Below are 27791 nucleotides of genomic sequence, written 5' to 3'. Positions count from 1 at the left end.
GCAGTCATTTGGGCAGACTCTGAGCTAGCTGTGGAGTTTTTTTTTCATACCACAGTGGCACCTGGAATGCTAGCAAGACAGAACCATTTACTCCCCTGGAAAAGGGGCTGGAGCCAGGGAGCCAAGTGGTCTAGCTCAGCACCTCCCACCCCCATGGAGCCCAGCATGCTAAGATCCACTGGCTTGAAATTCTTGCTGCCAGCACAGCAGTCTGAAGTTGTCTGAAGTCTGAAGTTTGGTGAGGGGAGGGGTGTTCACCATTACCGAGGCTTGCATTACACTGTAAGAGGTTTTCCCCTTACAGTGTAAACAAAGCTGCTGGGAACCCACTGCAGCTTGGAAAAAAATGCTGTAGCCAGACTGCCTCTCTAGATTCCTCCTCTCTGGACAGGGCATCTCTGAAAGCAAGGAAGCAGCCCCAGTCAGGGGCTTATAGATAAAACTCCCATCTCCCTGGGTCAGAGCACCTGGGGGAAGGGGTGGCTGTGGGCACAGCTTCCGCAGACTTAAACGTTCCTGCCTGACTGCCCTGCAAACAATTGCAGATCTCCCAGCACAGTGCTCAGGCTCTAAGGGACAGACTGCCTCAAGTGGGTCCCTGACCCTGTACTTCCTGACTGGAAGACACCTCCCAGCAGGAGTCGACAGACACCTCTTACAGGAGAGCTCTGGATGGCATCTGGCAGGTGCCCCTCCGGAGCAAAGCTTCCAGAGGAAGAAATAGGCAGCAATCTTTGCTGTTCTGCAACCTCTGCTGGTGATACCCAGGCAAACAGGGTCTAGACCTGGAGTGGACCTCTAGCAAACCCGCAGCAGAGGGGCCTGACTATTAGAAGGAAAACTCACAAACTGAAAGGAACAGCATCAACATCAACAAAAAGGAAGTCCACACAAAAACCCCATCCGAAGGTCACCAACATCAAAGACCAAAGGTAGATAGATGAGGAAAAACCAGTGCAAAAAGGCTGAAAATTCCAAAAACTAGATCCTTCTCCAAAGGATCACAACTCCTTGACGGCAAGGGAACAAAACTGGACTAAGAATGAGTTTGATGAATTGACAGAAGTAGGCTTCAGAAGGTGGGTAATAACAAACTCCTCCAAGCTAACGGAGCATGTGCTAACTAAATGTAAAGAAGCTAAGAATCCTGAAAAAAGGTTAGAGGAATTGCTTACTAGAATAACTAGTTTAGAGAAGAACATAAATGACCTGATGGAGTTGAAAAACATACGAGAACTTCATGAAGCATATCCAATTATCAATAGCCGAACTGATCAAGCAGAAGAAAGGATATCAGAGATTTAAGATCAACTTAATGAAATGAAGCATGAAGACAAGATGAGAGAAAAAAGAATGAAAAGGAATGAACAAAGGAATATGGCACTATGTGAAAAGACTAAACCTACGTTTCATTGGCGTACTTGAAAGTGACAAGAAGAATGGAACCAAGTTGAAAAACACTCTTCAGGATATTATCCAGCAGAACTTTTCCAACCTAGCAAGACAGGCCAACATTCAACTTCAGGAAATACAGAGAACACCACAAAGATACTCTTTGAGAAGAGCAACCACAAGACACATAGGTGTCAGATTCACCAAGGTAGAAATGAAGGAAAAAATGTTAAGGGCAGCCAGAGAGAAAGGTTGGGTCATGCACAAAGGGAATCCCATCAGACTAACAGTGGATCTCTCTGCAGAAACTCTACAACCCAAAAGAGAGTGAGGGCCAATATTCAATATTCTTAAAGAAAAGAATTTTCAATCCAGAAATTCATATCCAGCCAAACTAAGCTTCATAAGTGAAGGAGAAACAAAATTTTTTGCAGATAAGCAAATGCTGAGAGATTTTATCACTACCAGGCCCGCCTCAGAAGAGCTCCTGAAGGAAGCACTAAACACAGAAAGGAAAAACCAGTACCAGCCACTGCAAAAACATACTAAATTGTAAAAACCATCGACACTTTGAAAAAACTGCATCAGCTAACTGGAAAAATAAACAGCTAGCATCATGATGATAGGATCAAATTCACACATAACAATATTAGCCTTAAATGTAAATGGGCTAAATGTCCCAGTTGAAAGATATAGACTGGAAAATTGGATAAAGAGTTAAGACTCATCGGTGTGCTATATTCAGAACCATCTCAGTGCAAAGACACACATAGGCTGAAAACAAAGGGATGGAGGAATATTTACCAAGCAAATGCAAAGCAAAAACCAGCAGGGGTTGCAATCCTAGTCTCTGATAGAACAGACTTTAAGCCAACAAAGGTCAAAAAAGACAAAGAAGGGCATTACATAATGGTAAAGGGATCAATGCAACAAGAAGAGCTAACTATCCTAAACATATACACACCCAATACAGGGGCACCCAGATTCATAAAACAAGTTCTTAGAGACCTACGAAGAGACTTAGACTCCCACACGATAAGAGTGGGAGACTTTAACACTGCACTGTCAATATTAGACAGATCAACGAGACAGAAAATTAACAAGGATATTCAGGACTTGAACTCAGCTCTGGACCAAGAGGACCTAATAGACATCTACAGAACTCTCCACCCCAAATCAACAGAATATACGTTCTTCTCAGCATCACATTACACTTATTCTAAAATTGACCACATAATTGGAAGCAAAACACTCCTCAGCAAATGCAAAAGAACAGAAATCATACCAAACAGTCTCTCAGACCACAGTGCAATCAAACTAGAACTCAGGATAACTCACTCAAAACCACACAACTACATGGAAATTGAACAACCTGTGCCTAAATGACTACTAGGTAAATAACAAGATAAAGAGAGAAATAAGTAAGTTCCTTCAAACCTATGAAAACAAAGACACAACATACCAGAATCTCTGGGACACAGCTAAAGCAGTGTTTAGAGGGAAATTTATAGCAATAAATGCCCACAGGAGAAAGCAAGAAAGATCTAAAATTGACACCCTAACATAACAATTAAAAGAACTAGAGAAGCAAGAGCAAACAAATTCAAAAGCTAGCAGAAGGCAAGAAATAACTAAGATCAGAGCAGAAGAAAGGTAGATAGAGGCACAAAACACCCTTCAAGAAAATAAATAATCCAGTAGCTGGTTTTTTTTAAAGATTTACATAATAGATAGACCACTAGTCAGACTAATAAAGAAGAAAAGAGAGAAGAGTCAGACAGACACAATAAAAAATGATAAAGGGGATATCACCACTGATCCCACAGAAATACAAACTACCATCAGAGAATACTGTAAACACCTCTACGCAAATCAACTAGAAAATCTAGAAAAAAATGGATAAATTCCTGGACCATACACCTTCCCAAGACTAAACCAGGAAGAAATCAAATCCCTGAATACACCATTCACAAGGTCTGAACTTGAGGCAGTAACTAATAACCTACCAACCAAAAAAAGCCCAGAACCAGACAGATTCACAGCCTAATTCTACCAGAGGTACAAAGAGTAGCTGGGTACCATTCCGTCTGAAACTACTTCAAACAGTAGAAAAAGAAGAATTCCTCCCTGACTCATTTTATGAGGCCAGCATCATCCTGATACCAAAACCTGGCAGAAACACACACACACACAAATAAAATTTGAGGCTAATATCCCTGATGAACATCGATGCAAAAATCCTTAATAAAATACTGGCAAACTGAATCCAGCGGCACATCAAAAAGCTTATCCACCATGAGCAAGTCAGCTTCATCCCTGGGATGCAAGGCTACTTCAACATACGCAAATCAATAAACGTAATGCATCATATAAACAGAAACAATGACAAAAACCACATGATTATCTCAATAGATGTAGAAAAGGCCTTCAACAAAATTCAATACCCCTTCATGCTAAAAAATCTCTCAATAAACTACGTATTGATGGAATGTATCTTAAAATAGTAAGAGCTATTTATGACAAACCCACAGCCAATATCATACTGAATGGGCAAAAGCTGGAAGAATTCCCTTTGAAACCTGGCACAAGACAAGGAAGCCCTCACTCACTGCTCCTAGTAAGCATTGCATTGGAAGTTCTGGGCCAGGGCAATCAGGCAAGAGAAAAAAATAAAGCGTATTCAAATAGGAAGGGAGGAAGTCAAATTGTCTCTGTTTGCAGATGACATGATTGTATATTTAGAAAACCCCATCATCTCAGCCCAAAATCTTTTAAAACTGATAAGCAACTTCACTGAAGTCTCAGGATGAAAATTAATGTGCAAAAATCACAAGCATTGCTATACACCAGTAATACACAGAGAGCCAAATCATGAGTGAACTTGCATTCACAATTGCTACAATGAGAATAAAATACCTAGGAATACAACTTACAAGGGATGGGAATGACCTCTTCAAGGAGAACTACAAACCACTGCTCAAGGAAATAAGAGAGGACACAAACAAATGGAAAAACATTCCATGCTCATGGATAGGAAGAATCAATATCATGAAAATGGCCATACTGCCCAAAGTAATTTATAAATTCAATGCTATCCCCATCAAACTAACATTGACCTTCTTCACAGAATTAGAAAACACGACTTTAAATTTCATATGGAAGCACAAAAGAGCCTGCATAGCCAAGACAATTCTAAGGAGAAAGAACAAAGCTGGAGGCATCACACTACCTGACTTTAAACTATACTACAAGGCCACAATAACCAAAACAGCATGGTACTAGTACAAAAACAGATATATAGACCAATGGAACAGAACAGAGGCATCAGAAATAATGCCACACATCTAAAACCATTTGATCTTTGACAAACCTGATAAAAACAAGAAATTGGGAAAGGATTCCCTGTTTAATAAATGGTGTTGGGAAAACTGGCTAGCCATATGCAGAAAACTGAAACTGGACCCCCTCTTACACCTTATACAAAAATTAACTCAAGATGGATTAAAGACTTAAACATCAGACCTAAAACCATAAAGACCCTAGAAGAAAACCTAGGCAATACCATTCAGGACATAGGCATGGGCAAAGACTTCATGTCTAAAACACCAAAAGCAATGGCAACAAAAGCCAAAACTGACAAATGGGATCTAACTAAACTAAAGAGCTTCTGCATAGCAAAAGAAACTATCATCAGAGTGAACAGGCAACCTACAGAATGGGAGAAAATGTTTGCAATCTCTCCATCTGACAAAGGGCTAATATCCAGAATCTACAGGGAACTTAAACAAATTTACAAGAAAACAACAACAACAACAAAAAAACAACCTCATCAAAAAGTGTGCAAAGGAGATGAACGGACACTTCTCAAAAGAAGACATTTATGTAGCCAACAAACGTAGGAAAAAATGCTCATCATCACTGCTCATTAGACAAATGCAATCAAAACTGCAATGAGATACCATCTCATGCCAGTTAGAATGGCGATCATTAAAAAGTCAGGAAACAACAGATGCTGGAGAGGATGTGGAGAAATAGGAATGATTTTATACTGTTGGTGGGAGTGCAATTTAGTTCAACCATTGTGGAGGACAGTGTGGCAATTCCTCAAGGATCTAGAACCAGAAATACCATTTGACCCAGCAATCCCATTACTGGGTATATGTCCAAAGGATTATAAATCATTCTACTATAAAGACACATGCACAAGTATGTTTATTGTGGCACTGTTCACAATAGCAAAGACTTGGAACCAATCCAAATGCCCATCAATGATAGACTGGATAAAGAAAATGTGGCACATATGTACCATGGAATACTATGCAGCCATAAAACAGGATGAGTTCATGTCCTTTGCAGGAACATGGATGAAGCTGGAAACCATCATTCTCAGCAAACTAACACAGGAACAGAAAACCAAACACCACATGTTCTCACTTGAGAACAATGAGAACACATGGACACAGAGAGGGGAACATCACACACCGGGGCCTCTTGTAGGGTGGGGGGGGCTAGGGGAGGGATAGCATTAGGAGAAATATCTAATGTAGCTGACAGGTTGATGGGTGCAGCAAACCACCGTGGCACGCGTATACCTACGTAAGAAACCTGCACGTTCTGCGCATGTATCCCAGAACTTAAAGTAAAAAAATATAGTGCGGGAGAAAAGGAAACAGAAGCAAAATGTATTGTGCGTAAATCAAACAGATGTGGCAGCAACATGGAAATTAAGGAGATAGTTTGCGAGTCATATTGAAGATAAAGTAAGAAAGAGAACTTGAAAAGTGGTGATGGGCTACTTGGGTTAGGACAGAGAAGTCCTTAAGCAGGAAAATCTCTAAAATTGAGGCCGTATTTGAGGTCACTAATTCTAGAAGCTGAAGATGATTAAAGTGGGCTTGGGGAGTGTACAGCTGTATAGGTGGGAAAGCCATAGAAGTGGCTGAGCCGGCAAGAAGAACAGAAAGTGGCAGAGATCTAGATTAGAACTATATTGTGGAAGTTGAGAGAAAGATTAAAATGTATGGTTAGTGTATATAATTTTTTTATTTAACCATTGAGCGTCTAACTCCTCACACTCACTCCTGTGTATGAGCTTGTGATCTCCCTTTTGAAAGAATCCCTCATTCCATGTGGTCTTGGTGGGTTGGTGTCCATCTCTCCATTTCCCACTCTGGAATCCAAAGGGACTAGATTCCCCCTTTCTCTGCTGAACAGCAGGAATAAGAGGGAAGGATGGAATATGAGCCTTCAGTTTGACAAATGTAATGTTTTCTCCTGGGACACTGAATCTTAAACAGGTGATAAAAGTATATGGAACAAGTTGAAGGTAGGATTATTGCAGTGGCAATGCAGCAAAGGTGAAGAGATCTGACTTCCTCTGCCTGGGCTTCCAGCCCTGTCACCTGTTGCTTGCTTTATAAGCCATCCATCAGTTCTAGGAGCTGCCTATAGTCTTTCAACAGAATCCCATTTTGCAAGATATTGCCAGATCTCTTTTCTCTTGCTTGCAGCTCAAACCCCTGACTGCAGTCTGGAGACACTATAGGAGAAGAATTGTTAAGATTACATGACTGACTGGATGGAGACAGCAAAGACAACTCCAAGGGGATGTAAGGAATGCATGATTATTGCCATTGTCAGAGATGGAAAAAAAATAAAGAAGTTGAATTTATTTGGAGAAAGACAACGAGTTCACTTTTTTGTACTTGTGTTTCAAGCCAAAGTTATATACCCTTGGAACAGCTGGAGAAAGAGGACTGTAGAATAGCAAGATGCAGAGTTGAACAGGTATGCTTGGAAGCAATAAGCATATGGAACAACATTCACAAGAACAGATGTAATCCTGTAGACAGGGACTGTAGAGGAGGAAAAGTAGAATTCTAAATACAAGCTTTCCTAAAGAGATGCAACACAGAGAAGCATATATTGATTTTATGGAGCAAAAAGTAAGGACTTGTAGAAAACCTGAACATATAGATGCTTATCTTGCTTTGTTTTAATATAAATGCTGAACTTTTAAGATCTCAATATCCTAGTTAATACTGTGTGTGTGTGTGTGTGTGTGTGTGTGTGTGTCTCACTCTGTCACCCAGACTGGAGTACAGTGGTATGATCATAGTTCACTGCACTCTCAACCTCCCAGGCTCAAGCAATGTTTCCACCTCAGTCTCTTGGGCTGGGACCACAGGCATGTGCCACCATGCCTAGCTAATTTTTTGTAGAGATGGAGTCTCAATGTGTTGCCCAGGTAGGTCTCAAAGTCCTGGGCTCAAGTAATCCTCCAGCCTCAGACTCCCAAATTGCTGAGATTACAGGTGCGAGCTACCATGCCCAGCCACCATATATCTTGATTTAGAGAAAGTAGATGACTTTGGATGCAAGTCCCAGAAAATGTTGACTCTCATTGGCTTAACCACTAAAGAACTTTATTACCTTTGGAATAAGAAGTCCCCATTAGGGCAGTATCTAGGAGTGGCATGTGAGGGCATCAGCTCTGCTTCTCTGAGATTCCACTGGATCTGTCCTCCTCTGTGGGTTGAGCTTGGCTCCCTTCATAGTGCCAAGAAGGCCACGTTAGTTTCACAGACATTGAACTTAAAAGGGTCGTCCTTGATTGTGCTCTTGAAAGTGAGAAAGGATTTTGCAGACGCGCCCTCCTCTACTTTCTCTCATGTCATATTAGCCAAGAATTGTGTCATGTGCCCATGCCTACACCGTGATTGACTTAAACCGTTCAAAATTTATCCCCAGAAGCTGGGGCCAGCCTGCCTGCAGCATTTGACTACGCAAAGGAAGAATAATGTAGAACCCTGAAAAAAACAGGAATGATCACAATGAGGCTGATATCAGAAGGTTTACTGACAAAGGCAATAGTGGAGAATGGAGGCATGGAACCAACATTATTCCAAGATGTGAAGCTCATGCTGTACATTGAAATTTAGTGGTTAAGTTAGTTTAATTTTTGATTTGCAGGTAATCTTAGGCTATGCTGTACATTTTTATGGAATTAAAAAAAATCCATTATTACACAATTCCAATTAGAACAATTTCCAAGCCATTGTTTTTCAGCCACTGCTTAACTTTTTTTAGTGGGGGCCGGGGGGCGGGGGATAGAGAGTCTGGCTCTGTCACCCAGGCTGGAGTGCAGTGGCACAATCTCAGCTCACTGCAACCTCCACCTCCTGGGTTCAAGCCTCCCCAATAGCTGGAATTATAGCCATACACCACCATGACCAGCTAAAATTTTTGTGTATTTTTAGTGGAGATGGAGTTTCACCTTGTTGACCAGGCTGGTCTCGAACTCCTGACCTCAAGTGATCTGCCTGCCTCGGCCTCCCAAAGTGTTGGGATTGCAGGCATGAGCCACCATACCTGGCCAGCCACTGCTTAACTCATATATCTCTCTTTTCTTTAACTCATATAACTCTCTTTTCTTCTGTCTCTATCCTTGACTACTAAAGGTTTTCAAAAATCACATGTGACACAGAAGCTAACCCCTTCTGAACTCCTATTGTGTCCACTGTGGTTCCTCCAAAGCCAGTGATTTGTGGGTATAGGGACGGCATTGACAACGGATGCCTGGGTCAGGGGTAATTTAAAAATGTCAGTGGCCAAGGTGGAAATCGGTTCAAGCCCAACTGAGGCATTTAGCTATTTTACTGCTGCATCCTTTTAGGCCTCTTTCAGCTTATAAATATTAATTTAAAGACTACCAACAAGGACAGTAAACGGATTTGGACATAAAACTTCCTGTCAGGGGTGATTTATATCCAATAAAAGGAGAGCAGGATAGAGAAAGCCTGCTTTGCTAAGTTTATGATAGACAGTGAAAGAGTACCGTCAAAATAAAAAGGCTTTCAGTCTGCCGTTGGCTGTGTGGGTGTCTTTTTTTTAATAAGCAGCATGCTAGAATTGTATTGTTTGCTTTTATCAGTCCCTTGCACTGTTGAGGAAAAGTTCTCCTGCATTGTTAATTGAACTTGTACAGATTTATAGGCTCATGGCCTGAGCATGAGAGAGATTATTTGGACTTAAAAGATAATAGTGCGAGCAAGAAAATTAAAACTGCTTTTACCACTTATATTTCAATAGTGCATAACTTTTACCCTTTATACATCCTACGATGGCATAAGAATTTGTTTGAAAGGAGATCTGTCTTAGAGTCTATGAGAAGCAATTTAATGCCAGAAAACCCTGCTGCCATCTTACTAGTACTACAGGGAGCCTAACCATGTGAGTCTGAAAGTGACTTTCAGTTAAAAAAAAAAAAAAACTGTTTTCTAGGTAAAAGGTGAACAGTTTGACACTTCTAGATTATCACTGTTGGGAGATATTCTCCATGTGTCTTTCACATGTCTGTAGATCCTGTTAGCAGAAGCACTCTCTATCTTGGCTCTAGACTCCTTTTTCTGTGATGTTTGTACAGGGAACAGCCTTAGAAGAGAGAGATGGGGTCTCCCTCTGGAGCAAAGGGCAGGCTTCAAGCTCAGCAGTCCTCCTGGAACGCAATCCACTATGTGTACAGGTGCCACCTGGCCCTCTCCATGTTGCTTTGTGGAAACTGTAGCTTGCGGAACTGATGCAAATGCTGATTTGCTGACTCCTGCCTGCCATAAGTAATAAGTCCAACTTCTTAGCTTAGAAACAGGCAAAACCTCAGACTCGGAGTTCATAGAAGTCATTAGCAATGTGAAGTTAGAAAAGTAGTATGTGTAATATTTAAAATAAAAATACTTTAAACCATAATGTATTTCTATTTCCCATCAGATTTCCACATTTAAAAGAGTAGAGTTTTCCTTTGACCATAACCAGTGAGAAGCTAGCATAAAGATGAAGATTAGGGAAGGTTATCAAGGAAACTTCATGTTCTTGAATCTCTGGGGAATAAAAAAAATCCTCAGCCTTCTGACGAAAAAGATGGACTAAATGACAGAGTGGCAAAGTAATGTCCCTTCCAGTTCCTCAATTCACAAGGTTATTGAAATATTAAGAATTATATATGGTAAAAAAAAACCCTATTAATAAATAAGTCAATGACCTGAACAGATGCCTTATCAAAGAATATAAACAGCTGACAAATAAGCATATGAAAAGATACTTTACATCATTTGTCATTAGGGAAATGCACACTAAGACAGCAATGAGATACCTCTACACACCTATTAGTATGGCCATGATCTAGAATCCTGACAACACCAAATGCTGACAAAGATGTGGAGCAACAGGAACTCTCATTGCTGGTAAGAATGCAGCATGGTACGTCCACTCTGGAAGATAGTGTAGTAGTTTCTGACAAAACTAAGTATATACTTACTGTAAAATCTAGCAGTCCTTGGTATTTACCCAAAGCAGTTAAAAACTGATGTCCACACATAACCTGCCCATGGATATTTATAGTTGTCTTATTCATAATTACCAAAACTTGGAACAACCAAGATGTCCTTCCCTGGGGGGTGAATGGTTAAATAAACTATGGTACATCGAGACAATCAATTATTCAGTGCTAAAAAGAAATGAGCAATCAAGTCGCAGACATGATGGAACCTTAAATGCATATTACTGAGTGAAATAAGCCAATCTGAGAAGGTTACATGCTGTATAATTTCAACTATACAATACTGGGGAAAGGCAAAACTATAGAGGCAATAAAAAGATCAGTGGTTTCCAGGGGTTGGTGGGTGGGAAGGTTGAAAAGGCAGGCACAGAGGATTTTAAGGGCAGTATTAATACTCCATATGATACTAAAATGATAGATACATGTCATTATACATTTGTCCAAACCAATAGAATGTGCAAAACCGAGCGTGAACCCTAACATAAACTCTGGACTCTGGGTGGTAATAATGTGTCAATGTAGGTTTACCAGTTGTAACAACTACACCACACTGGTGAGGATGTCAATAGTGGGTGAGACTGTGCATGTGTGGCGGCAGGAGGTATTTGGGAACTCTGAACTTTCCTCTTCATTTTTTTTCTGAACTTAAAATTGCTCTGGAAAAAAAAAATTTAAATATGAAAAAAAGAAATATTTATAAGTAGAAAAACTAACATACTACTGTATATAAAATTTTAGAAATGTGTGTTTGCATAATAATATAATTTTAAACATGATTTTCAGTAATTTACATAATGTCTAGCTAACTGGGGTTACGATCTTTGGCAATGTCTTCTGCCTTTCTCTCACTCTCTATTATCTCTTTGCTTATCATTGCAAAGCACTGGAAAAGTACTAGTGAGCAGGGGAGCAACAAGAAATAAGACAATCCATGCTCTCAATCACGTTGACTGTCTAGTGACAAATGAGACACACACATGAGTCAAATGAGCCACAAAGAAGGAAGAGGGCAGAAGTGTCCGGAAGTACCAGGTGAGGGCGCCACATGGGCATTCTGGCCTCTGAATTTTAAGTGGGATTATCTATATGCTACATATTACTTGAAAATTTTACTCCAAGATCTGGTCAATGTCTCAGTGTGGTGAGGTGAGGTCCAAGATATATGAAGTTGTTTATTTGTATTTACACGACCAGGAAAAACTACATTTGTACATGGCTAATTTTATGTCTATTAGAAGTCACCAAACACTATCAGTTTAACTCTTATCTTTTCCAACATTTGTACTGTCTAAATTTTGTAAGTATTGCTGACTTGAAAGTATCATATCATTCCTGCTTCTCACAGTCTTGTAAGTAAGGAATCTCGTAATCTAACTCTGGCTTTGCTCTGAGATCCAGTGGAGTTATTAGGATGCGATATATTCAGCCCGCCAAGAAGATTGTATTTTCTAGTGGCTGATTATCTGGCCCATTGAAAGAGCTGGAGGTCACACTAGATTATATGAACTACTATGCTCATTGTCCATTAGCCCCCAGGTGAATAGAGTGACTCCCCCTTCCTTCACTGTCCTCACCTCCACATTACGCATAAGGAAAGATAATGTTCTTAACCACGTTTTCTCCCATTCACATCTTCAGAGATCACAGTATTGTTCCTTTCAGATCATTAAGGGAAGAAATATGCTGAACATTGTCTCTTTTAAATGGACAAGGATGGGATTTCTGCAAGGAGTGTGTAGTCTGATAAAACCCATAATAAAAAATGTTGAGGCTACCTCAAATTCCACATGGAGATCACTCCAAGTTTAAAAAATAACAGAGACACATTTGTGGAAGGAAACCCTGAACAAGGATGTACATTTCCTAAAGAGAACAGTATGGTTGAACAAAGCTTTGATGATGGAATTAACATGAAACAAAGGCCCTCTGAGGAAGATCAGTCTGAAAAGAAATGAAGAATACATAAAACTTTGTTTAATTTATGGAATTTATATGCTGCTGACCGGTAAGTATAAAGTTCCATTCCCTTGGTCCTCACTATCACTCATGTATTACTTGTCAGTAAATGTGATGCACTCAGAACATAACAGCTACGGTAATATTTCTGTTCCCACTGCAGCTTTACTACACCCATGAAACTCTGTAATCTTTAAATTCCCTCACTGTTAACATCTGCTGAAACATTATTGGTCCCAGCATAGCCAAGCTGCTCTGAAATTACATTTAGCAGAGTAGTTAATGCTAACAGTATAATTCTAGACGCAACCGTGTTTGAAAAGAGCTTTATAACTGGCACAATGATTGTGCTTCCTTTAGCTTTTATTTCTTTCATATCTGTTTTGTATCACGATCTCATTGGTTTGGAGCATGCCATTGGAAAAAATAGCATATTTTATATATATTGTTCAGTAAACACTACATTACATTCTGACTTTTTTTATTGCATGAACGAAACTCTCTTTTTCTAGCACTTTTTAAGTGAAGTGAAATTCGATTGCAAGATATGATTATAAACATTTAGCAATTTGAGGCAGGAAATTAATCAAGTTTCTGTAAAATGAAGATATTTTGTCACCCTGTTAAGGTCCTTTGAATGTTTTAAATCGAAATGGTCCCACAAATATGCCAAATAAACATGTTGTTTGTGACTTTTGTTAATTAGAATGCATTCATTCTATAATTATAAAGTAGTTAACATTTTCTTAAGAAAAAAACTTTGCCCTGACAAACTCTTTGTTATAAATGCAATAATATAAACATTATATTGACATTACATTAAAATTTCTCATTAATATATTTTATATCAATATATATTACTATAGTTATATTTAGCATTATATAAGTGATGTTTAAACATTTTTAAATGTTGGTGTTTATCTGATCTAGAAAATACTTTAGTAAATTGTTTGGTAGAAGTTAGCGATTTTGCTTCCACAGAGAATATTCTTCCCAAAACTAAAATACTATAATTTAATTTCACCATCAAGTAAAAATATGTATTAATAATTTAATACTAAGCAAAATCAGACGCTTTTATTAAATTCTAATTTTGTTGAAGGCAGGAAGTACAGCTTACTAACAAGATATAGAGAGTGGTATTTTTAAACAGTTAGTGAAACATCTGAATATATGAAGGAAGAAAGAACATGTTCAAGGGTGTTTATGTGGTTAACTTAAACAGAGCTTTACAAAACTTTCCTTGAATGTGCAAGATACCTGCCAAAGTTGGGGCTGTATAATATAATCAAAGATCATTGTATAGAATTAATATATATGTTGCTTCTTGAATTTTTCTATATGTGTGTCATGTATAATAGTCTGTTGAAGCCGGGAGAAGATTATATTCTTAGCTATCTCTGCAGGGTCTATGCCACGATATAAGCAAGATTAAGTCTTTCCCTATAAAAAGTGTTGAGTTTATCTTTTACCCCTAACCCCCAGGAATTTTCATCCTCCCTGGGTTTCTTGTTCTCCACGCCAAGAGCAGTTCCATCCACTATGCAGAAACCCTCTGGTCAGAAAATTCTTTGCTTTGCACTAGTGCCCTCTACTTGCTGGCCAGACTTTTCACTTGGGTCTGGCAATCCCTCTTTATTCAGTCTCTCTTTGGCTAGATTTCTGAGTGTCTGCTGCATATCTGCCTGTAGTGCAGACTCACGGCTTGCATGTGATCTGAAGCAGTATCCCATCTTCAAGCAGCAAATGCCTGCCAAGCTCCTGCTTGCTAGGTACTGACCCTTGCTTGATGCTTTGCCCAAATGTGCTCTAGGTCCAGATTCCAGATCCTAACTCTGCTCTGATCATTGACTTCCTTCCCCAGGCCTACAATGCTCCCATCCCTGCCTGTATTTCAGCACTCTTATTTCTTATTTCTGGCTCCACAAACCCAAACTTCTTCCCCTGTACTGACTCTCCATGGTTGATATGATAAAAATATTAATTTTTAAATGGTATTTGGTTGTCTTTTATGGTATACATACAAGTTTATAATAAAGCTCTAGACAGAGAAACAACAAAAAAACCCTTAAGTTTTAAAATATATTCACAGATATTCACAAAGTAATTTACCAGGCAATGCAAAACGTTATATTATCATTGAATATTTATCTTTATTATGCTCATCGCCTAACCTTGTACAAGAATATGCATGGAGGAAATCTTATATTTGAGATCTAAGCGGTACCTGATTAATGAACAGCAGTAAATTATAAGTTACCAGCTGGTTTTCCAACATTTAACTGTAATAATAATCTGACTTCATATCTCCTTTTTCTCCTTCCCTTTCCTCATTATTACTATAAAATTAGAAGCATATGGAATGATATTTATTAAGGCAAGGTGAAATCTGTAGAAAGTAGAAAAAAGAGACAGAAGAACGTTATTTAAAATTATTACCTTGGGGTGTGTGTGTGTGTATTTGCATATGTGACAGAGAGAGGAAGGCGAAGAAAGAAAGAGGGATGGGAGGGGAAAAGAAAGAATTTCTCCCTGTTTGTCCTTCATCTCCTTCAAGACTTGTCATCAACAATTCATGAAAGGGGTCTATCAGGTGACCTAAACAGACATGGTAGCAACAATTATCATTGTCTACAGTTGCTACTTCTTTGAAATTCCTTCCCGGCCCGTAGCCCCTATGAAACCAGTGAGCTTAGGCATCCCTGTTTATGCCTCACGATCCCTCTCCAGCTCCAGCTGACTGGACTACAGGTGGATGCACGACACTTCCCACCACCATCCCCACCCAAGGGGAACTTTCACCTGACTTGGACTAAGCCAGTAAGGTTATTGGGTTTGTTTTGTTTTCTTACTCCCTTCTTTTTCCCTCTCTCTAATTAAGATACACAAAAACTGGAACTAAAATGTCATTTAGAGCTGAGGTTACAATTGGAAGCACAGCAAACCAGAAAAAGGTAAGTTTAATGAGTAGAACCCAAAATTTTGTCTTGCAGGGGAGATTAGTAGAGAAAATAATGGTGCAGACAGCAGAAACAAGCAGAGATAAACAACATAACCTTAGAAAGAGAGATGGCTAGAGGAGCTCTGGGGCAATTTTCCAGTCCCACGAAGTCTGGTTGTACCCTCTTCCCGTAATATATGCTTCCATGGGGTTCTCCTCCATTTTTAAAATAGCCTCCTCCTCTGCCTTGCGTTTGAGCTCCTTTAAGATAATTTCTGTTCCTTGCAACCAAGTTAGCCCTGACAAAGATAGCAGTAAGGATACGTTCTCCCTTCAGGGATCACACAATCCAAGTCAGATACCAATGGCTGAAAGGGCACATCAAAGATGTCTGCTCTGATAAAACTCATCAATGACCAGTGATTCTCCGACATGTAGGCTTCTTTCTTGGCATCAGTACCCCTGTACACCTCTAACTATTTGTTAAACTTTATTGTCTTCACCTTAGAGTTATAGTAAAGAATCAGTTTTGTAAAATATATCAGTTGCCTATATGCAAATGGCAGAGAATAATAAAATATTAATATTTTATACATCATATCTGTTCATGTTCATAGTATTATATTAAATCAGATTAAAATCAATAGCTAAAAAATGTTAACATGGAATAAACATTACAACCCATGGAAAGATGAGTAATCTCAAACAACAAAATCAAACCTGAGATCACATTTTCCATGGTCTTTAAGACTACTTTTTTATTATATTCAGCAAGCTTCAGAGAGAAGACCTAGCTATTTTGAGGGCATTATTTTCTGATAATTTATATTTTAATATTATTTGTATGTAAATTTTTTACATTTTTTCTCCCATGTTTACTCAGGAAAAAAGTGCTTACCTAACCCCCTGGGACATCTAACTTAAGTTTAAATTCACATACTTGAAAAAGTAACATAAATTTGGGATCATAAAACATTTTTAGTGATATTAACATTGTATCACAATATCTGAATTTTGAAACACTGTGGAATCAGCATTGTACTAGGCATCACAAGGCCTCGGTTCTAATCCCAATTCTATTAAAGTATTTATGTCACCCTGGGCATATTTCTGTCTTTTTGAGTCTACCCTCTCCTCCTCACCCCCAAATTAATACACAAGAACACCTACTCTAAGGGCACATTATGAGAATAAAAAAAATCAGAAATTTGAATGTTAAAGAGCTTTATAAATCACATGTCCTAGATTATTATGGTGCTAGTGGTGACAACAAATAGATGTGTAGTGTGTCTTTTGCCCAAGTTTGAAGTCTCCTTCGTGTGAGAGCCTTTACTCACCAGTAAATCCCACTATCTTTTTTTACCAGTAAGTAGTCATAGCATCTGTTGAACAGAAGAGGAAAAGGCTGGATTCTTGATATGAGGCAAAACTGACAGGATTTATGAAAGGTTAAATATGGACCATAAGAAAAAGCAAGGAATCAAAACTAAACAATAGTTGACAGTCATTGCTTCAACAGCCACCTCAACAGTATCTTCCATAGAATGCTCCCACAAATTCTATTTGTTCATTTAACACATGTTTATGGAGCACCAACTTTGTATTCAGTGCTCTGCTTACACTTGGGTATAAATCAGAAAATAAAACACAGTCCCAGCTCTCAAGAACTATGAGTTTACTGGAAGAGACAAACAATCAATTACAATACAGTGAGGGAAAGTTGTATTGCACGGAGGAGAAGCATCTAACACAACTGTTTCCCATGGGAAGCTGAGAGCTAAAGAAAGTTTTTGTGGAAGCCAGAGAAAAAGACATAGAAGAGCACTGGAGGGAGAAGGAACCCTATGGGTTCTCCTAGGACTTGCAATTTGTTCTGCAGATGCTTTTTGGATGCTGTGGATTTTCTCTTTAAGCACTTAAGGGATCCTGAATATAGGCATTATTTTGAGGATTCTGATAAAGTCTTTTTTTTTTTTTTTTGAGACAGAGTCTTGCTCTGTCACCTAGGCTGGAGTGCAGTGGTATGATCTCAGCTCACTGCAACCCCTGCAGTTCAAGCAATTCTCCGGCCTCAACCTCCTGAGTAGCTGGAATTACAAGTATGCACCACCATGGCCGGCTAAGTTTTGTATTTTTAGTAGAGACGGAGTTTCACCATGTTGGCCAGGCTGGTCTTCAACTCCTGACCTCAAGTAATCTGCCCGCCTCAGCCTCCCAAAGTGCTGGGATTATGGACATGAGCCACCACACCCAGCCCTGATAAAGTCTTGATAAACTTCAGTGTTGAGAAGAGACTTGAAGGATGAGCAGAAATTAAATTAGTGAAGAGGATCTACAGAAGAGCACACATATTGCTCCACAATCCCCTGTAGACTCTGTAGGTATATGTAATGTATATACATAGTATTTTTGTCTTCTCAAGTATAATTAGTAGGTTCTTTGCAAGCAAAAATAATATGTTCTTCCTATACATCCCTCATAATATCTAATGCTTTGGTGTATATAAAAATATGATAAAACTCCTCTCAATATTTGATTTTTTTGTGCAGCTTGAATCTCAGGGTTGGGAATTAGTAATGCTTGAACCCACTTTCTATATAGCAAAAATAAAGAAACCCAGGAAATTCCAGTAGTACAGCGTCTGATACTTGCTCATATTCCCCAAAGCAGGCTGCCTTGACAGCTTTTAAAAGTGTGTGTTTATTAGTGAGTTCTCTTTGTGAGTCTGATCATCACTGGCTTCGAGCGGCAGCTTTTGTATGTTGAGTTATTGTCCCATATGGGCTGTTCCTCTACCGGAGCATTATCAACTCCATGTAAAATTAAAGACTTAAGGAAATTATCCTCAATTCACAAAGTAGTCACACAAGGCATTCGTGTGCATATCAGACTTTACAGAATTTGGAAGATACGGAGGGATTTCTATTGCAGCAAAACAAAACTCGAACATTACAAATCCCTATTATTAACAGTCTCTGTGCCATATTGCTTGCAATGATTGGCCTTCCTCACATCTCATTCTCTTCAACCCTTCTCAGACCCTATCTCTATTTTATAATCCCCATATTTGCCATTTCTTACTCAAAGTAATTTATCTGTTTTTAGTTCTTGCCCCGCCCCCCATATTCAACTCAGCATTTTCAGATAGATGAGGCCATGATCAAAGCTTTAAAAATACGTTTGTAGGCCAGGCACCACAGCTCACACCTGTAATCCCAGCACTTTAGGAGGCAAATTGGAAGGAAGATCGCTTGAGCTCAGGAGTTCAAGACCAGCCTGGACAAGATAGTGAGACCTGCTCTCTACTAAAAATAAAAATTAAAAAAAAAATTAGCCAGGTATAGTGGCACATGCCTGTAGTCCCAGCTACTTGGGAGGCTGAGGCAATAGGATCGTTTAGCCCAGGAGTTCAAGGTTGCAGTGAGCTATGATGGTGCCACTGCACTTCAGCCTAGAGAGTGAGACCCTGTCTCAAAAAAAAAAAAAAAAAAAGTTTGTAAGTGACCTTCTCTGACTCAGCTCTAAGCAAAATTTCTTCCTCAATGGTGGTTTTTATTTCTCCGTTACATATTCATTTAAATGTTTTGCATACAATAAAAGAAAGCAGTCCAATCAATTTGTTCTAATTGTCTTTTATACTCCAGTCGTGACTTTTTTAGAAAATGTGTTTTAGGCTGAGAAAAACACTTTTTAAAAATATTTGGAGAAGGATTAGAAGTAAGTGGAAAGTTATAGAAGAGCCATCTTGTGTATGTACCAAAAGTCACTCTGGGGCATGTTTTAGGAACCCATTAATATATGCAGCAAGTAGTTGAATGTATCAAGTTTTAACTCCAAGGCAAATGTTAATGGAGCACCAAAATATGCCCTATTGGGTCTTAACGCTGAATTTTAGTATGATAATACCTACAGTGATGCCTAAATTAGGTTAGAAGCCCCAACTGACTCTTAGTGAAGTTTTCAAAACATGGCAATTTATTGATTACGTATGTCAAATTCCATTGACAAAATCTATTTTTTCACATACAGTAATAAAAATTGGCTCAAGTTTAAAATAATCTGATAGCACCCATTATGCAATGCTTCACTCATAAATACTAAATAACCGAATTGGTCACAAAGCCAGTGAAAGGGAACTCCTTCTGTCAGTTCCGAAGCGATTACTTTAAAATATTTGACTGTCTTACTTAAATGGGCTAAAAATGTACAAGACAAAAAGCAATCATATAAGCCAACCATAAAGAGAAATAATTTTAAAATATAATATCTAGTGTCATTAAAAATTTACAAACTTATTTTTAAAATTGATGCTTATAACTGATTCAATAGTTACCTTGCTTTATTATTAATAAACAGAATAAAATGTGAGTATAAAATATAAATGTAAAATAAGAAAATATCTAAGATTCTTTACATTTTAGCCTGTATCTGTAAGATTGTAACAGCACATATAAGGCACTTGATAAGTATTTGTTGAATGAATAAATGATTAGATGAATGACCATGGAGATTAAATGTCTTATCAGAAAATAAGTACCCATAGAACCATTCCTTTCTTGTCTATAGACATCTATTTTGCATTCCCTATATATAAGCACTATATCCAGTTGGAAACTTGGGACCTGGTCCTCCTCTCCTTGAGAACTCAGAATCTCCTTGGTAGGAAATATAAAGATTTGATATTTTAAAGAATTTCTGTAACTAACTGAGTATAGCATCTGCTATAATTTGCAGAAAATGATAGTCAAAGGAGCGTGAATAATGACCACCCTCTGGATGTGTTCACTTTGGCCAATCTAGGAAAATAATGATAGTAGATATCTGGCTTTCTGCAGATAGCAAATTTCATGGATATGTCAATGACCAGATGAGTTTTATACTTGTAAAAAAGACACATTTAGAGTGATTCAAATCACACTGCCATTGGTCGGCTCAAACCTTAAATGTTAGCATTCTTCAGAGCCTATCCTTAGAGACCCTTTTTCTGAGAAATAGTTGTTCCATGGTTTCTACTAGCTCCCATTCACTAAGGCCCAAATCTCCATTTCCAATAGACTTCCTCACTGAGCTCCAGACCTGAACAAGCCCTAAATGGCACCACTTGGACACCCCACAGCCATCTCTAATTCAATATTCCTAAGGCGAGTTCAGGTTAAGATACCGAATTCACACAACGTGTTTTTTGTCAGGAATAAAGGAAGAGTGATAATGGACACAGAGTTTCTTTTGGGGTGATGGAAATTTTCAGGTATTAGTAGTAATGGTCATACAACTTTCTGAATATACTAAAAGCCATTTAATTGTACACTTTAAAATAGTGGATTTTATTGTGTGTGAAATATATCTCAATTGAAGAAAAGAAAAATGATTACCAACCTGCTCCTATGTTAATATTCCCTGTTACGATAAGAGGTGCCACCATCCACTACCCAATTTGGAATCTTAGGGCACAGTTCAAGTCTGATGCTTCATTATATTCTTGGGGCTTGGTTCTGTGCCTAACTCATAACACAAAAATAATACAGTCCAAATAGTAATAATGAACAATTTGTTGAACAGATAGATTTTAAAACCAATCTTAAACTTACTCTTCTCCTTCCTCTACACATCGAATCAGTCTCCAAGCCCCACAGTCACTGTGTCTGTAGAAAATCCAGCTCCTCCTCACTGTCATCAGGATGGTTGCCTACATTCCGGATCTTGTCATTCTGGATCTTATCTTCTCTATGTACTTTCCCCCACACTTATAATATTACAAAACAATAATTTTATTTAAAACTGATTCCCAATTGGTTTCCCTTACTTTAAGCCTTCTACTCCTCTAATCCCATCTCCACTGCTGCCCAAGTTGTCTAAGATTCAGATTGGATCGTATTTGTGACTTGGTATTTTCAGTGATTCTCCATTGTCTACAAACTCTAGTGAGAGTGAAATTCCTCAAGATGCATGCATGAGTATTTGCCTTGACCCATAGAGCTCACTGTACTTCCACCCCATCCATCTTCAGGTCCCGTATATTTTCCTGCTATCCCCTTCTCTTAGATAGTATTGATATTTTTTTCCTTATGCTCCTACTCTGTCCAGTATACACACCCATAAAGGGATCTAGGAGGCTCCATTGTACCTTTTTTCACTTATAATCTGTCTCCATGAATATACTTAAAGCCCATTGATGACTAGGATCAGGCCTTAACAGAATATCTACAGATTGACAATATGTTCTGTGGAAAAATTAAATTTCAAAACTCTTAGAGATGACACTTTGGCTTCACTATCCCTGCAGTTCAGTACTCATATCAGATCCCTCAAGTATATATTATATATATTGGGTCATAGATAACACTTGAATAAATATTTGGAAAATGATCTAATGTTAATTATTTCTGTTTTTCTCTATTCTGTTGCTTTCTTTCCCATATTTTACTGCAGTCACTCACTTAGAGAAGAGCTGTACCATGGAAAAAAGAGAATAACATGCAAATGACAGAGTTTTCCCAGCATAATTATACCAGTGGAGTGTGGTAGGGCAGCTATTTTAAACTGTTAGTAATTTGGGGGTCACTTGTAGATTTGTGTTATTCCTGCTATCTCTCAGTGTGAGTTATCTTTAGTTATTTGTTTATGCCTTTGACTTCAAAATTAGTCATTTAGTGAAATTGCCTTGGGACCAAATACAGAATCTAAACATCAAATTTTAATAATCAAATACAGGCTGGATGCGGCAGCTCACACCTGTAATTCTAGCACTTTGGGAGGACTTCTTGAGCCCATAAGTTTGAGACCAGCCTTGGCAACATGGCAAAACCCGGTCTCTACAAAAAATATGAAAATTAGCTGGGCATAGTGGTATACACCTGTAGTCCCAGCTACTTGGGAAGCTGAAAGGTGGGAGGATTGCTTGATCCCAGGAGGTGGAGGCTGCAGTGAGCCAAGATCACACCACTGTCCTCTAGCCTGGGTGACACAGCAAGACACTGTCTTAAAAAAAAAAAAAAATCAAATATAGTTAAGGTAAAAATAGTATGGGCATAAAACACTGTGCTTAATAACAAGTTTTGTCAGTGAAGATGCTATTTAATAAGGAATGAGAATTCCTGATAGAGTTATGATGAAACTGGTCAGAAGTAGAACACTGTGGTTTTACTATACTTACTTTCAGCAGGCACTTAATGGGAGTTTCTTAGTGTATTTTTCCAAATCAAGATTTGGATGGAATGAACAAGAATATTCAATTTTAAGGCTATTGATTCTTTACCAATTCCTCAATTAAATAAAAGGTCCACAGGAGAAGTAAAGTTGACCGTTGCCAGTCTCAGTTTTATCCATTATTCCATTATTGTTAGGCATTCCCATTATTGGCAGAATCCTCAATCATTTATTTATTGATTAAAAAGACATTTTCTTTGAGTACCTACTATGTGCCAGATACTTCCTAGGTATCCCCCTTCCCTCTACCCCTCCAAAAAACAGAAAGAAAAGTTGAGAAAAATGAAATATTTTCCTTACCTTTAAGAATCCCATAGTCTAGTTGGTAAAGGGTCTTTAGTCTTCCTTCAGTAGTTAAAATCTGCTTGACTCCTTGCCCCTGTATGGCTATAACCTTCACAGCTGGAGAAAGTAACTGCTCTTCTCAAGAATCTTCACTGGTTCTGCCTTTAGTGAAAAAGAAATTATAAAGACCTATTATGTTTCCAAGATCACATATGCAATTGAGATAGTTGCTGGTTCTGCCCAGACCTGATGCCTCACTGGTTCTAGGAACTGAAGCCTTGCCTTATTCTCCATACAAAGATTCCCTCTTTGATCCCTGTGTTCATGAATTCCCACTTCACCCAGGGTTGTGGCTCTGACTTGATCCTCTGTGGTTCTTCCAGGTACCGGGACATTGCCCAATTATATCTTAACTGCACGACCGCCGTTCTTGTTGTCTGCCTTCCTGCAACTGTTGACTGCCTGCTCTTGTTTTTGTTGATCCTGGCTTCAGTATAGCCAAGTCACCTTCCTAATAAACTTCCTTGCCTTCACTGTGTCCTGGAACTTTCCAGATCAGCACCCTGTCCTGAGACTCTCTGGTCTGAGGGCATGAGGGCTGAGGTCGCTTTCATTGGAGAGGATGCACGTCATCCCACAAGCCTCTCCAGGGAAACCACAAATCAGGCTGGTTGCTGGTGCTGCGGAGACTGGCCATCGTGTGTTATGGAGGGATGACTGGTCCTCTCATCCGGGCAGGGATTCGAAGTATCCAATTTAGTTCTTTGTTTCCCAGCAATCTATCCCTGCCCTGAATTCTACGGTCCTAATCCTGGTACCTTGCTGCCACTGTATGTGTGTGGAAGGGTGATGGGGAGAGAGAAAAATGGATGACAGACAGAAAGAAACCATCTGACAAAGCTGAAGAACACTTGCTTCTCCAAAGCAGCTTGAATCTCCCTGCCTGGTCTGCCAAGTGAAGGATGTGATTAATGAAGAGATGTCAGAGAGATAATTCTTCTAGCCAGGAAAAGTGGGAAGGATTTTTTAAAAGAAGTATTAGAGTTTGAATGGAAGGAAAGCAAGAAAAAGGGGCTTGTTGTCATGGTAAAGAATGCCAAGAAGAAATGGTTGTGCCAGGGCTAACTGTCAACCAAAGGACTAGCCCCACCCCACCTGCCTCTTCCAGCACCTACCCCTTCCAGCTCTTCCAGTGGAGCTGCAAACTACCTCCCCTGTTATAAATAGCAGCACAGATGTTGACAGAAAAATGCTCCCTTAATTACCATACAAACTGCTTTACTTGAGTGAACCGTTTAAAGCAGCCTCCAAAGGAAGTTCACTCAAGCAATTCCGCAGATTACAGCTAATGAACAATATTTCCTCGCACCTATTTAGTGCTCATTAAAATGTAAAAGCCTTTCGTTTTAAACAGATGCACAATAAATAATTCCTCTCTCCCTCTCTGTTTCTGAGCAGCTTGGATAAAAGCTGTGAGAAGAGGGAGCTGGAGAAGCAGGGCTGGACTGCTGCGGGTGGGTGGAGGCAGTAAGAGAGACAGCCAGGCAGAGAAGGGGGGCTGGGGAAAGGGAGGCCCAAGAAATAGCTGTGGGCTCATTAATATCCTAAGAAGCCTCTGCTTGTCTGGTAGGAGGAATGTCCGTGTTTGGAGTTCAACAGACAGATCCTGGGACCAGACATAGCCTACCCACTCATCCAGCACAGCCAGCCAGCCATGAATGAGTACAGCAAACAAAAGCCACAGCGGGCAACACTGTGAAGCAGAGAAGAGCCAACTCATGATAGAGCTGGGGGTGGGTAGAGCCCTTCCAAAGTAATGCATTACTAGTGCCGTGTTTCTTTAGAGTGTCCCTTATTTGTTTGTTTGTTTGTTGTTTGTTTTGTCCTCATTTATTTTTAGGACTGAGGTTAGAAGATGAGTACCAGGTAAACCTTGAGAAGTTACTTGTTGCCAATGGGAACAGAGGGACTCTATAGATGTTTTCTTGTTCCTGCAGGGCCTTGTATACCCACTTGTAGTAGTTTGGTTGTATAACGCGTGCAGCACGTAAGACGGAGAAATCTTTTGTGTGTTGAGTGAGTTGGACATGGGGGATGGTAGCAAAGATAGATTTTTAGAGGACTGTGACTGTTCTTTTTGAGATAAACAGGAAGAGAAAGTGGACCAGGGACTTGGTAAAATATATGCCTTGAGTGGATTTTAAAAACCTCTGCTTTTAATATTTTTCTCCTTAAGAGAGGTATCACTCTTAGAGATTGGTGGGACCAAAATAATGAAACCAGTGACAAATGAAACTGACAGGACTAATGCATAATAAATTGTCTCAAACTTCAGTCAACTTGTTGGCCCTGTGTTTAACATAAAGTTGCCTTAATAATCAAGACTGACTAAGAAATTTCTTTCTTTCTTTTTTTTTTTTTTTTAAAAAAAAGCAATGGACAAGAAATATTGATACTATCGAGGAACATTGTCTTTTAGCCAAAATAGGCAGTATTCCTTTTAACCTTATTGAGTCTGCATGGAAATACAGTGAGTAGAAAAGATGTCTGAAACCACTGTGTTAGTCCGTTTTCATGCTGCTGATAAGGACATACCATAATTTATATAGAAAAAGAGGTCTAATGGACTCACAGTTCCAGGTGTCTGGGGAGGCCTCACTGTCAAGGCGGAAGGCAAAAGGCAGGTCTTACATGGTGGCAGGAGAAAGAGAATGAGAGAGCCAAGTGAAAGGGGAAACCTCTTATAAAACCATCAGATCTCGTGAGACTTATTCACTACCGTGAGAAGAGTCTGGGGGAAACCACTTCCCATGATTCAGTTATCTCCCACCAGATCCCTCCCACAACATGTGGGAACTACAATTCAAGATGAGATTTGGGTAGAGACACAGACAAATCATGTCACCCACCATCTTCTGTTTTAGACCTCATGTATTTATTACACAAGTATTGAGTGCCAGACATTGTGTCACGTATGGAGGACACAGAAATGAATAAGCGATGTTCCTCTCATGAGCCCTAAGACATGTAGAAGTCACTATGCTACAGTGCAATAAATGCTGTTACAGTGATATGGACCAGAAGTGCTCTAGATGCTGAGAGAGGTGGGAGGTTCAGGATACTATTGATACCTGAAAACTTCATAATCTGGACTGTAATTGGTAACATTGTTATAGCCTTATTCCAGAGCTCAGCAAATACTTGATTTGTGGCATGGTTTCATTCGCAAAGCTAAATGTCTGTTAGGGAGTGGCAGGCAGGCATCTGGGAGGGGACATGCAAGTATACATTTGAACCTGTTTCCATGAACATGAGGAAGGCATGGTAAAGAAGAATGAAGTCTGTACTTGGCTTTTAACTAAGGTCATTTGAAAATGGTCTTCAACACCCATCTCATTTGCTTTTTTATGCCTGCCAATTTAGTGTTGTATTCAAAGTGATTAATTAGTTTGTAGTGAACATTTATTAGGTAATCTTCCTGTCAATCAAAAATCACTAGGGTTTCAGGGCAGAATAAAGAGTACCGAGCTATTTCATAAAGATGGAGAATTTATATCATTATTGTATTCAAAAAAGGCACAATCTTAAAATTTTAGAGTACATAGTACATAGAGGAGTTAATGTGGATATTATTGAAGTTGACACGAGAGATTTTGTAGTCCTGAATATTTATGGTTTTTTTCTACTAAGAAAAATACAAAGTGTAAGTTAACCTTTCATATTTTTTCTGTGCTACTGATTTAAACATGGAGTATTTTTACTTTTCTCATTCAGACCCATAAAAATATGGGAAACATAACAGATTAAAATACTTACTTGAAGCTATGTTATGCCTTAAACCAAGGTAAATCAAGGGGGTAATGATAATTCCAGAAATCAAAGATATTTCCACAGTTAAGAGTACATTCACATTGTGCTATTCTAGAAACTAACCCAGACCTGGAAGCTGTATTTCCTAAATAACAGACCATTACCTGACATATTTTTTTCCTCACATGTATGTATATGTGTGTGTATATGTGTGTGTATATGTGTGTGTTTGTATATGTGTGTGTGAGTTATTTTACATTTAAATAAAAGTTTTATCACAACAATACTGCTTTCTTTGCAATCCTTAAAAGTTCTTGTTATTTAAATAACTTGATGAAAATCTGTGGTAAATATTACTGCTTAATGTCTGTGTTTATACAAAAATAACTATGCAAATACAGTAAACATGTACTGTAGGTAGTAAACAAAAGATGAACCTGTTCTTTGAGGGTTTTACTTGACATGCATTGCCAGATGTTTCCTTCTATCTACTACCTTAATAATTTTAAAATTAATGGATTTCTTTTTCCTAACATAGACATAAATGCCAAAAAAAACTCTAACACATAGTGAGAGCTCAATAAATAACTAAATATTATTATTATTGTTTTAACTAGTTTTTACTGACACAAAAGCATCTTTAACCTAAAGGAATTTTTAAGATTAAATTACAAACTACAATGATTTATTTCTGATAACAGTGGTAGTATGAACGTTTTTAAATGTTAATATGGATTTTCAGGGTCATTTGTGCCTTAACTTAAAATGTTGTTTTGCTTCTTTGAATTGGTGCACATTTTTATGGATCTTACGGAATAGATTACCTGAAATATTGCACAAAATATTTCCTCAGAAGAAATAGCTCTT

The sequence above is a fragment of the Theropithecus gelada genome, chromosome 1 (genome assembly GCF_003255815.1).
Source record: "Theropithecus gelada isolate Dixy chromosome 1, Tgel_1.0, whole genome shotgun sequence".
Taxonomy (NCBI): Eukaryota; Metazoa; Chordata; class Mammalia; order Primates; family Cercopithecidae; genus Theropithecus; species Theropithecus gelada.
This window is presented reverse-complemented; position numbering follows the sequence as displayed.